The 13,745-nt window shown below is 37.7% G+C and overlaps 1 protein-coding gene and 1 non-coding gene across 2 annotated transcripts in view; one reads left to right on the forward strand and one right to left on the reverse strand.

Annotated features, from left to right (window-relative positions):
* Positions 1-13,745, reverse strand: part of LOC112777330 (uncharacterized) — a 75,844-nt gene that overhangs the window by 28,453 nt on the left and 33,646 nt on the right. The window lies entirely within an intron of this gene.
* LOC112792977 (small nucleolar RNA R71) lies at positions 8,269-8,375 on the forward strand. The gene has a single exon (XR_003197693.1). It is a non-coding gene; the product is annotated as a small nucleolar RNA R71 (small nucleolar RNA).

Below are 13,745 nucleotides of genomic sequence, written 5' to 3' on the forward strand. Positions count from 1 at the left end.
TGGTTAGGGACAGCTTGATTTAGCCGCTTAGGCCTCGATTTATTTCCTTGGGCCCTCCTATCCATTGATGCTCAAAGCCTTGGATCCTTTTTACCCTTGCCTTTTGGTTTTAAGGGCTATTGGCTTTTTTTGCTTGCTTTTTCTTTTTCTTTCTATTTTTTTTGCCACCTTTTTTTTCGCAAGCCTTTTGCTTTTTCACTGCTTTTTCTTGCTTCAAGAATCAATTTTATGATTTTTCAGATCATCAATAACATTTCTCTTATTCATCATTCTTTCGAGAGCCAATAATTTTAACATTCATAAACAACAAGATAAAAAATATGCACTGTTCAAGCATTCATTCAGAGAACAAAAAGTATTGTCACCACATCAATATAATTAAACTAAATTCAAGGATAAATTTGAAATTCATGTACTTCTTGTTCTTTTGAATTAGAAATATTTTTCATTTAAGAGAGGTGAAGGATTAATGGAATTATTCATAGCTTTAAGACATAGTTATTAACTACTAATGATCATGAAGTAGAGACACAAAACATAGATAAACATATAACATAAAAACCAAAAAGCAGAGAAAATAAGAACAAGGAATGAGTCCACCTTAGTGGCGCCTTCTTGAAGGACCAGTGGTGCTCTTTGAGCTCCTCTATGTTTCTTCCTTGCTTCTGTTGCATGATCCCTAGTGATTTTGGTGCTCCTATCCTTAGTTGCTCCAAATAATTGTGTGGAAGAAAATTTATTCCCTGAGGTATCTCAGGGATCTCTTGATTTGCAGTCAAATGTTCTACCACTGAGCTATAGACCCTTTAGATGAATCTCTCCATCTCCTATGACTCGGAGGTGGAAGCTTTTGTCTTCCCTTTCCTCTTTCTAGAGGTTTCTCTGGCCTTAGGTGCCATCAATGGTTATGGAAAAACAAAAAGCTATGCTTTTACCACACCAAACTTAAAATGTTGCTCGCCCTCGAGCAAAAGAAGAAAGAAAAGAAGAAGATATGGAGGAGAGGGAGAGATGCGTATGTTTCGGCCATATGGGTGGGATTGGGTATTCTAAGAGATGGATGGATGTGAGTGGTAAAGGGGTGGTGGGGAAGAGAGATTGAGGTGATTGGTGAAGAAGAGAGAAGGTGAGTTGAGGTGGGTGGAGATCATGTGGGGTCCACAGATCTTGGGGTGTCAAGGATTTACATCCATGCACCCATTAGGCATGTATAATGCCTTAGTATATAATTCTGGCATTTAAACGCTGAAGTGATGCTCATTTTGGGTGTTCAACGCCCAATTGCAGCATGTTTTTGGCGTTGAACGCCAGTTCCATGCTTCTTCTTGGCGTTCAGCGCCAACTTTCCTCAGGGTGTGATTTTTCTTCTACTATTTTTGATTCTATTTTTAATTTTTGTATTTTTTTCGTGACTCCACATGATCATGAACCTAATAAAACATAAAATAATAGTAAAATAAAAAAATATAAAATTAGATAAATAAAAATTGGGTTGCCTCCCAACAAGCGCTTCTTTAATGTCACTAGCTTGATAATGGCTCTCATAGAGCCTCACAGATGTTTAGAGCATGATGAGGGCCTCCCAACACCAAACTTAGAGTTTGATTGTGGGGGCTTTGTTTGACTCTATATTGGGAGAAGCTTACTGTGCCTCTTTTCCATGTTTACAGAAGAACACCCTTGGGTCTTAAACACAAGGTAGTCCCCATTCAATTGAAGGACTAGCTCTCCTCTGTCAACATCAATCACAGCTCCTGCTGTGGCTAGGAAAGGTCTTCCAAGGATGATGCATTCATCCTCCTCCTTCCTAGTGTCTAAGATTATGAAATTAGCAAGGATGTAAAGGCTTTCAACCTTCACTAACACGTCCTCTACCAATCCATAAGCTTGTCTTACTGACTTGTCTGCCATTTGTAATGAGAATATGGCAGGCTGTACCTCAATGATCCCTAGTTTCTCCATTACAGAGAGTGGCATAAGATTTATGCTTGACCCCAGGTCACATAGAGCCTTGTTAAAGGTCATGGTGCCTATGGTACAGGGTATTAAGAATTTGCCAGGATCTTGTCTCTTTGAGGTAATGTTTGCTGAACCCATGTATCTAGTTCACTAATGAGCAAGGGAGGTTCACCTTCCCAGGTCTCATTACCAAACAACTTGGCATTCAGCTTCATGATAGCTCCTAAATATTGAGCAACTTGCTCTGCCATCACAGGGTCCACTGCACGCAGGAAATAACACATCTGCCACTGTAGGGATGTATGCCGACATACCTTCTGTATACAGGAAATAACCCCTCTACCACTACAAAAATGGAACTGGTGGTCACGGTACTTCTGTAGCGGGAAATAACCCATCTGCCTTACAGAATTAAAATATGGATCTGTACCGTAGGAAAGCGTTCTCAGTGGTCACACCACTATCTATCTGACTGCCTCAATGCAGCAGATGATCATACAAGTATATTTGGAGTTTCCGTAACGCAACAAATAAACAAATATCTCTTGATCTCTTTACTTTACTCTGGTTACTCCTTTCTCTACTTAATGTATGCATTTAAAGCTTATGTAAATTTCGGTATGAATAGTTAGCCCGTCCCAAGTATATGTTCATTAAGTCTATACTGAAATAGTTTAACTTTTCATATAATACCTAACCTTAGGCGCAACTCAGGTACTAACTATGTTGCCCTAGTTCGTTCGCTAGTCTCTGTCTATTTCTGTCATTAAAACTTTACAGAATTTTCTTTGGTTTTATCTTTTCTTTAATTTTTTATCATTCCTTTATCTTTGCCTCACTAATATGTTCTTACCACTCCCTAAGTGTCTTATGAAGGTAATTATGAGATCCTGCGCTTAAAGCTGTCTTTCTAAAGCTTTTACAAAAAACTGCCTTTTTCGCATTATTTTATTATTTTTATTAAAATATTATTTTTAATTAAATATTATTATTTAATATTTTGTTATTATTTATTATTTTATTATTAATTTTCGAAAATTAACTTACCTTTTACTTTTAACCTTTAAAATTCACTTTTTACCACCCGTAACTTTTAATATTTCTACTTTAACCACCCTAACTATTAGAAATTACTAAATAATCCCTCAAACACCAAAAGAATTACTTCCTTGCCATTTCTAAGATCTAAAACCTGTTCTTCATTTTTCTTCATTACACTCAAAGTGTTCTTCATGTTCTTCGTAAATTCTTCAGATTATTTCTCTATTTTTACCCGTTTTTCAGTCTTTTCAGCAACCGATTTTTACCATAATTCATAATAAATTAGCAGCCACTAAAACCCCATATTTTCCACATGATATTAACACAAATTGAACCTCAATTTAGGCCTAGGGTTTCGTTTTCCCAGCTACTCGAAGAACATGAACTTAAACCTTGAATTTCATCAAATTTCATCAAAATTTTACCAAATTTTCACCAAGAATCAATTATATATGCAACCAATTTTTAGCACAGCCAAATTATACAACATTCACACAACTCAAACACAAATAATCAAGATTAATTTTGTGACACCGTACCTGGTTTTGCTGCTCCTAATTCAGTTAAACTTTCAGGTGGTCCGTAAGCACTTTTTCCTCCTAAATCACATCAAGAACAACTTTAAATCCAAAAACCCTCGACTAACCAAATCTCCCTCAGCACTTTAGGAAGTGATTTCTAACCTTATACTTGCTGGAAAGTCACGTTCCTTGGCCCTCAATTCAAGTTAAGCATGATTCCTAAGGAAGAACATCAAGAAAACACATATTTAAGCATGTTTCCTTGAAACCGAATCAAAAGAGAGATGGTGCAGCCAACTCACCTTGATTCCAGCCTTGATAAGTCATATGATCATGTAGAGAAAGAAGAGAGGATCATTTTGGTCAGATTGGAATTTTGATTTGAGTTTTAGTTTAGCAGAAATCAAGCTTTGAAGATTTGGAACTAAGAACTTTTCTCTCTTTTTCTCTCTTGGAAATTTCGGCCACAAGGAGCAAATGAACCAGCCTTGGAGGTTTTGGGTGTGTAGGAGGAGTTGTGATTGGTTGGCTTGTAGGTGGATTAAAATAATATTAAAATATCTCAGGTGTAAAACTACTAAAACTAGATGTATCGGAACACTTGTAAAAACATATCTAAAAATTATTTTCTGAGCTACTTGCATAAATGACACTAGTAACATATTTATTATGAGAATAAAACATGTATGATGAGGCCTTAGCATTGCTAAAGTCATCAGAGAGTGCTAGTGCTAAGCTGCACCGGTAAACTGTGAACCCGGTTAAACCGATTTTCTATTTTTAACTAAAACTGACCAGGTAATCTTATAATATCATTCAAGAAGATTTTAGTACTAATATAATGATAATATTATCCTATTATCTCTCTTCTCTCATGAATCGAGTCCGGTTTGTCAAACTGAGACTATTTACAAAAAACCGAATCAAAACTCCTAACCGATACGGTTCAAAAACTAGGTTCTTCGTGACCGCGTTATTGAGCTTGCCTCAGAAAGTTCTAGCTTAAAGAAGACGTAATGACAATAAGGATTAAGATACTTGATGATATATCAGAGGTTCTCCCTTTATTGATCCTCCGGAGAAATCCGTACTTTCAGAGAAGATCTCGCGTACTCGAAAACCGGGGTTGTTACAGAGGTTCTTCTTGAGGTAATGAGTTGGCGTGCCACGCCCAACCTGGCATGCCACGCCCCTTTTGTTTCCTCCATTTTGCTCTCTCAAATTTTGTACTAGCGTGCCACGCCTAGTCCCTGCCGTGCCACGCCCACATGCATGCTTGGATGTCCCTTTTGGAATTTAGTACTGGCGTGCCACGCTTAGCTCATGGCGTGCCACGTCAGTGCATTTTAGTGGCATTTGCCCCCAAGTGACACGCCAGTCTCACACGCCCAGCTTCTTGTTTGTCTTCTTCCCATTTTTGATACCTTTTTCACCTGCAATTCAGCACAACTCATCTCAAAGTAGTGTACCATAATATTCATCAAATAATGCATGAATTGTACTGATCAAATGAGATTTGTGATCTTTTATGGTATTCTTTATGCAATAAAGAAGGGTAGATGATGCAAGTCATCAGATTCCAACAACCGTTGATATAATCGTCGCTAAATCAGTATTTTGCGGCAACTAATACAAAAACTACTACAAAATTTGAGTTCCACATTTGCACAAATGTTTACTAGCGGTTACGCATAGTCGCTATTTAACACGGGTTTTCTAACGTTTACAGCTGTTTTGCGATGGTTTTAAAACTGCCACAATATCAAATTGTGGGATTTTAGCATGGTTAGTGGCTGCAATGTAGGATGGATTTTTCAATTTTTATGACCCTTTTTTGGCGGTTCTAAACCGTTGCTAAATTTAAAAAAAAAGTTTAAAAAAATTAGGGTTTTTCTTTAAAAATTATGAATTTTTTTTAAATATTATAGATATATTTTTTGTGCTTTTTGGAATTTTTTAATATTCTAAGTGTTAATATTTTCAGCCCTGAATCTAAACTTGTGGCAAAAACAAAAAAATATCTGCAAAACAAAATAATATAAGTATAAAAGTATCAATAAAACAAATCCAAAGGCAAAGAGTTGCATAGTCAAATTCAACCAAATATTTAATTCAAACCAAAATAATTCCTTTCCTAATATATTATTTTTCTCTCTACCATTCCACGAAACTCATCCCTGCAGCGATGTTTGGTGCCCACTCCTCACCCTGCCATTGAAATAGATATTTCAGAGTAGACTCCATCACCTGCCTCTTTTTCTTCTCTGCTGCTGCTTTATCCTCCATTGCCTTCCTTTTCAACTTCTCGGCTTCCAGCTCTGCTTGTAGTTCAAGCAGCATCCTCTGGGTCTCGTCTACTTAGACTCCGTTGCTCGGCGGATGCTAATTCGGATTGAATAGTTGACTTGGAGTCGGTCCGAAACCCACACCATACACTCTACTCGGTTTCTCTTTTCTGAGAACTTGAGCAATAGAATCATTTTGGGACAACACTCTAGAAGACTGATCCCATTTTTCAATCTCCTCATGTCTTTCCTACAAATATAAATTAGCAAATACAAATATTTTCTTGATTGGTCTACCGCATGTCAAGACAAGCCAAATAGAATGATTAACTGCATCACTTTTATCACAGTAAAAACACACACAAATATGAATGAAAAAATTTTGTTTTGTCTATCATTATTGTTTTGTTATATTTCTCAGCTTCATTGGCATTGTGTATGCTTCTTAAATTGCTACTTTGTCTTTCACCACCAATACGGTGCATCATTTTAACAATATGGATCTAACTCAAATACCTTCAATTTAATTAAAACTAAAAATACAGCTCATCATACAAGGAAGAGGAAACTAAGAAGCATCAAATGGAAAAGAAACTATAATATAGCCACATAATTTACGGTGATTAATGATTATCAAACTTTGAGAGCAGAGTTTGAAAACTCAAATAGAATGTCAAATACAGACGTTTTCAAGAGTTATTTATATAAAATAACCAAAATAGAGCATTTGTTCCAAAGGATGCCAACCACTATAAAAAGAAATAAGGGATAATTGAAACTGAATTATTTAAATTCTATCCCAACTGTTTCTAAATTTCATTGAAATTGAAACTGTCTAGAAACATCTAAGGTAAATTTACAACAATAATTAAAAGTAAGCAGGATTGGAAATGCTATCTCAGTTATCATATATTCATATGGCTACATTAGATTTGGTCTTTGAAATGGAAATACAGGGATACAAAACAAACACGAATATTTTCACTATCTATGTATAGATAACAATCCAAACCCAACCTTTGTAGCTTATTCCATCTGTAGTAAAAGATTTTTAAGTTTATGCTACTGAAGTGAATTTGGAAATCAATTCCTTTAATCTAATTCAAACCGATGCGAGCAGAAACTTCTTTGAGTCCAGTTTGACATACGGATGAAATTGTGGTGAAAAGCTGGTGAATTAGGATTAATAGAAACTCTTCTTTGAAGATTTTATTACTGTTTCCAACCCAATACCAAACCAATTCAAGAAGTAAATTATTTAGTAAAGAAATGAAAAACAAAATAAAATAAATTAAACTATTAACCTATTTGAGATCATAATTTTATCGGTCAATTATAATAAGTGGTGCTTACACTAATTGCTCTTGCTTCATCATTGATATAGGAACCATCTTTTTTTTTTGTGCACTGTGATCCATAACTCTTCTCTACCGACTCTCCCCCCTTGTTGTTCCAAATGTAACAACAAAGTTTATGCCATTACCGTAATCCACACAAAAAAGGAGAATGTAGACATAGAGATAGTCCAAAAAGTGAATAAAAAAGTAATGTACCTCTTCTTCCTTCTGCCGTGCTAAGCTTTTTGAACCATTAGTGTGGGTATATAGTTGTTTAGATCGATTCATCACATTTTTTCAACACTTCTCCTATTGATCCATCAAAGATAAAGGGAAATTAGAAACTAATTTAAAAAGGCTCAATACAACATAAATTGTATTGTTGTGTAACAATGATATACTAGATTACCTGCATCTCAGGTTTACTGCAATTGTCAAGGTACCATCTCCAATGCTCTCAATAAAATTTTCAGGGTATGTGATGACTTGCATCATCTACCCTTTTTTCTTGCATAAAAAGGATTATAAAAGAGCATAATCTCATTGATCATTGTAATTCATGCAATATTTGATGAATTGTGGTAGGGTCTATTGTTACCTGATTGATGGTTGGGGTTGTGAGTGTTGTATTGGTTGGGTGTGTAAGGTTTGTTGTGATCTTGGCTGTGGCTTTGTTGGATCCCCCACCCAAAATTTGGGTGGTTCTTCCAACCTGGGTTGTATGTCTTGGAGTTGGGATCATATGGTGGTCTAGAATTGTTCACATAGTTGGCTTGCTCCCATTCACATTCAACTTCTGGTGCATCTCCTTCTTCTTGAGGGGTTTGGGCTTGAATAGCTGAGACTTGATTGTTCTCCATCTTCTTGGTCAAGGCTGCTTGTTGTGCAGTAATCACTTTATTTTGGGCTAACAGAGCATCCATTGAATTAAGCTCCATTACTCCTTTCTTTTGAGTTCTATTTGAAGCATAAAAATACTCATTCTCAGCCACAGTCTCAATGACATCTATGGTTTCTTCAATGGTTTTCTTCTTATTGAGTGAACCTCCTGAAGAGTGATCTACTGCTTGTTTTGACTCATATGACAGACCTTCATAGAAGATGTGTAGTTACACGCACTCATTGAACATATCCGGTGGGCATTTCCTTGTCAAATCCTTGAACCTCTCCCAGGCTTCATAGAGTGTTTCACCATCTTGCTGTCTGAAAGTTTGCACCTCAACTCTTAGCCTGTTGACTCTCTGTGGAGGGTAAAATCTTGCTAGAAATTTGTTTACAACATCATCCCACGTGGTTAAGCTCTCATTGGGAAATGCTTCCAACCACTTTGCTGCCTTATCTTTGAGTGAGAAAGGGAACAAAAGTAGCTTGTAGGTGTCAGGATGTACACCATTGGATTTTACAGTATCACAGATCCTCAAGAATGTAGTGAGATGTTGGTTTGGGTCCTCCTGGGCACCTCCTCCATATGAACAATTATTCTGGACAAGTGTGATGAGTTGAGGTTTCAACTCAAAGTTGTTGGCATGGATTGTTGGCTTCAAGATGCTGCTGCTACAGTTTCCTGGATTTGGGTTGATGTAGGAGCCTCAGACTCTCTGCTCTTGCCCAACATGATTGCCAGCTTCCTCGCCCATATGGTTATGTGCTTCTTCTTCCATGTTGATTTCTAGATCTTCTTCCACTACTTCCACTCCAACTATGCCCTTGCCTCTTGCTTCCTTCCTTAATCTAAGGAAGGTCCTCTCAGGTTCGCTATCGAAAGAGGATGAAGTTTCTCCCATTCTACCTGTCATACATGCAATAAACAGCAAATAGAGGATGATGACAAGTCATCATATACCCATTTTTCAAGCTTATTTCACTTGTTTTATTAGTCTTTATGCACTTTCTTGCATCCTAAGTAAGTGATTTGGAATGAAAATGTATAACTTCTTTAAATCAAGCAACTACCATTAAGTTGATGCTAACTCATGAGGTTTAAGAAAAATTTAATTGATTTTTAATTGATTTATAAGCCTTGTGAATTTAGTGATACTTTGAGTGGTTGTTTTAATTATTTAAAGGTGAAGAAAAGAAGAAAAGAGGAAGCGTGGCTTAAGAAAACGTGGCCCAAGAGAGAAGAAGTGTGGCGCATAGAAGGAGGAAGCAAACATTGCCCTCCACAAGGGCACACTGCCCTCCAGGAGGGCAACATAATGAAACAAGCTTTGAGAACCAACACTGCCCTGCCCACAACAAGGGCAGAGCACAATTTGATGCCAAGGATCAAGAAGAGCAAAAACCCTGCCCTGCCCTCCTCAAGAGCAATATCGGGCTCATCAAAGAAATAAATTCAAGGAAAAAGCTTGCCAATGCTTGCCACAAGGATCGAACTCGGCACCATGAGGAAGCAAGGAACTAGGCCTTACTTTGGTGCCAAGAAAACCAAGGAAAACAAGTAGCGTGTTCCTCCACCGAGCTTCGAACGCAGGGCATCACTTTTGGAAACATTGCCCTGCCCTCCGCGAGGGCAGGGCAGTATTTGGTGATGCACGGCCAGCGCACAAGAGTTGGCGCACCCAGGGAGTCTCGACAGCAGCAGCACGCATGGGCAGCAAAATCTGGCGCACCACAAAACTCTGCCCTGCCCTCCACAAGGGCAGGGCAGCATCCTGCAACACCACACGCACCAACACGCACGCACCAAGGGCCGCACGCACAATTTCCTGCCCTGCCCTCCACAAGGGCAGGGCAGCCTCCTGGAAGCAAATTTTCTTGGGCTGAAAATTGGATTAAAAATCCAATTTAATTCATTTCTTCACCAAATCAAAAGCCCATCCAAATCCCAAGATCTAAGAATAGAAAGTGTATAAATAGGAGATAGTTTGATGTAATTAGGACCTTTCTTTGGAGCTTTGAACTTTTGCTTTGCTTTGAACTTTTGAACCTTCTTTTGATTTTTGAGACTTCATTGAGAGCTAGGAACTGAGATTTCAGAGAATTGGGGAGGATAATTGATCTCTCTTCTTCCTCATTCTTGCTTGAGCATTTTTACTTTTCTTGTTTGAGTCTTGGGTGTGAAGAATTGAGGAATTTCTGTCTCAATCTCCATTCAAGATCTCTTTAATTTCTCTTCTGCAAAATTGAGTTCAACTACATTTTCTTTACCGCTTCTTCTTTAATTTCTTGTTAATTGCTTTGTGAACTTGGATCTGGGAAGGCAATTGAGATCTAGGCTTTTCTATCTAGTCTCTGGAGTCCTGAGATACCATTTTCCTTTTGGTTCTTCTGTGAACTTCTGCTGCAAGTTAATTTCCAATTCTGTTTGAGATCTAGTCTATTTCAATTCATCTCTTGTTTAGTTAATTGTTGCAGTTTAATTTCCCTTATTTGAATTCTGAATTCCCAGTCCTCAATTCCCTTTTTCCATTCAAGCAATTTATATTTCTTGCACTTTAAGTTACTGCAATTTACATTTCTTACACTTTAAGTTTCAGTCATTTAATTTCTTGTTCTTTAAGATTCAGCACCTTTACTTTCAAGTCTCTTTAATTTCTGCAATTCATCCCTCTCCCTTTACATTTCCTGCCATTTACTTACTGTTAGCTACAAAATCACTCAACCAATACTTGATTCGCTTCACTAAATCAACCACTAAACTAAAATTGCTCAATCCTTCAATCCCTGTGGGATCGACCCCACTCCCGTGAGTTTTATTACTTGATGCGACCCGGTACACTTGCCGGTGAGTTTTGTGTTGGATCGTTTTCCACACATCAATTTTTTGGCGCCGTTGCCGGGTATTGAAATAGATTGACAATGATTAAGTGAAGTGGAGGTCTAGATTAAGCACTTTTTCTTTTTTTTTGTTTCTTTAAGTTTTACTAACACACTAACTGTTTGAATTTTTGCTTAAACTAACTAAAACTTCATTCTAGCAATAGATTGAAGTTTCACTGGTTTTCTGGATCTGTGTGTTTATTGTTGTATGTTTGTATGTCAGGTACAGGAAGATCTCCCCCTATTCTCTCTGAAATTGACCAAAGAACTCTTCGAAGAATAAGAAGAGCTGAAAGAGGGAAGAACGTTATTGGAGAGGAAGAATCTGAGGAGGAATTCCAAGAGATGGAAGGAGATCCATCAAATCCCAATCAACCAGAAGGAGGAGCCAACAATAACCCACAACAAAGAAGAGTATTGGCTTCCTACACATTTGCAAATGCTAGACACTGTGGGAGTAGCATTCTCACTCCTAATGTCAATGCAAACAACTTTGAACTAAAGCCACAACTCATCACTTTAGTCCAAAACAACTGCTCTTTTGGAGGAGGACCATTGGAGGATCCGAACCAACATCTATCCACTTTTCTGAGGACTTGTGGTGCTGTCAAAACTGATGGTCTAGATCATGACACTTATAAGATCTTGTTATTCCCTTTCTCATTAAGGGGTGAAGCTGCACAATGGCTTGAAACTTTTCCCCAAGGAAGTATCACTAGTTGGGACGATTTGGTCACCAAATTTCTAGCCAAATTCTCCTCATCCCGACAGATCATTAAGCTGAAAGAGGGGGAATATCCATTCACACAAGGAGAAGAAGAACCACTCTTCAAGGCATGGGAAAGATACAAGAAAGCAACTGATAAAGTGGGTTTCCGAGCTTTCTATGAAGGATTAACCCCAGAAACAAGAAAAATAGTGGACTACTTCTCAGATGGCCTACTCAAAGCAACAACAACTGCCCAAGGAATTGCAAATTTCAATGACAAAGGAGTCAACAACCAACACTCATCTGAGAAACCACAAAATGCAATCTCAGAAAAAGAAGTAACGAATCTTGAAAGAGTGAATGCATTTGTGAACCTGAACAAACAAATGCACCATCAAACACAACAACACATGGAGCTGAGAGATAGAAAAGTTGATTGCCTGCAGTCTGCTACAGTGAATGCCCAATTTCCACCATGGAGACCCCATTCTTATCAGAAAATGAGGGAGTCTCAACATCAAGAACAAGGAAGTTTCAACCAAGGCAAATCCATGACCACAAACAACCAACATCACTCACCCACTAATACCAATCAGAGCCAATACTCACAACATAGACACTTCCAAACTCATTCCAACTGGAGAAGGGCTGAGTACCAAAATCACGAACCAATGGACTTCAATTATAACAACCCCAACTTCACAAACCAACAAAAACACCATTATAGTAACAACAATCACTACATGCCACCACAATACCCACCCTTCCAACCTTTAACATCCCACAACCAACCAATCTCACAAGACTCTCAGAGGATCATGAACTTGGAGATCTTAATGGAGAGAATGATGAAACACCAATAAGAGATAACAAAGAACCAAGAGATTTCAATCAGAAGAATTGAGAGGCAGATAGCTCAGCTAGTGAAGCACTTTACAGAAATGGGTGAGAAGATGGTAAATACTCTCCCCACAGCCATTGAAGACAAACCAACTAACAACGAAGATGCTGCAAAGAAGGAAGGATGGAAAAGGATCATAGAGGAAAGTAAGAAAACCCTGAATAAAGAAAGCACCAGCCAAGCAAAACACAACAAGGAATTCTTACAAGGAGAGACAGAAGATAGAATTAAAGAAAAACAGAAAATCCCCACTGGAAAATTTTCACTAGGGGATAGAGTAATGATAAACAGTCAAACCATGAAGGTGTCCCCACAGCTGTCTGATCACTACATTGTGACTAAGATCCTTCCACAGGAATTCATAGAGGTCATCAAAGAGGAAACCGGAAGGAAGTTCATCGTGAAGAAAGACAAGCTAAGGCACTATGATTTTCAATCTTCATGATCAGCAGAATGGAGGATGTCAAGCTAATGACAATAAAAGAGCGCTTGTTGGGAGGCAACCCAACCTGAGGTAGTTTTCTTTCATAACTTTTTCAATAAAAATGTTGAATAATTGGTATGCATTGCAAGGAGCTAAGTTTGGTGTTGCACACCAAAACAATTGAAGGGAGAATGAAAGATTCTAAGTTTGGTGTTCCACCAAAAACCTCATTTAAAAACACATTTTCACCTCTTGCATAATGCTAGCTCCAAGCAACCAAACAAATTATTCAATTATTTAACTGCTTTCTAGCTTTAATTCCATAACCTTTAGCAAGGACACAAGGTTTCACATATGGTTAACTTGTTGCATCAGAGGCAATGGCAAACAATTAAGTTTGGTGGTCCCACACCAAAATAAATCCAAGAGCCACACTCAATTTATGCATACTAACCATGTAATTAAGGGCTTGAGAAGCAAGCAACTTTGAGAATTATGCAGAACATGAGTCAACAATTGAAGATATTGTGCATCTTAACTCAAAGAAAACACAACAGAAGGAATAATCAAAGGGATGCAACTTCAAAGGTTGTATCTAAACTTAATCCTTGCTGCTGTGAGTTGTTTTGAACATGGAAACCATTATATATCCTGCTAAAGTGGTTATCTAGTTGCAAGTGAAGTTGTTTGATTAAGTATGCTAAATCTGCATATTGCTTGTCATCCATCACCTAGCTGAATTTTGTTTTGTTTCCCATAAGCTTGAATAAAAGAGAATCATTTGAATTGGAGAGTAAATATCCAAT

The sequence above is a fragment of the Arachis hypogaea genome, chromosome 3, assembly GCF_003086295.3.
Source record: "Arachis hypogaea cultivar Tifrunner chromosome 3, arahy.Tifrunner.gnm2.J5K5, whole genome shotgun sequence".
NCBI classification, from domain to species: domain Eukaryota; kingdom Viridiplantae; phylum Streptophyta; class Magnoliopsida; order Fabales; family Fabaceae; genus Arachis; species Arachis hypogaea.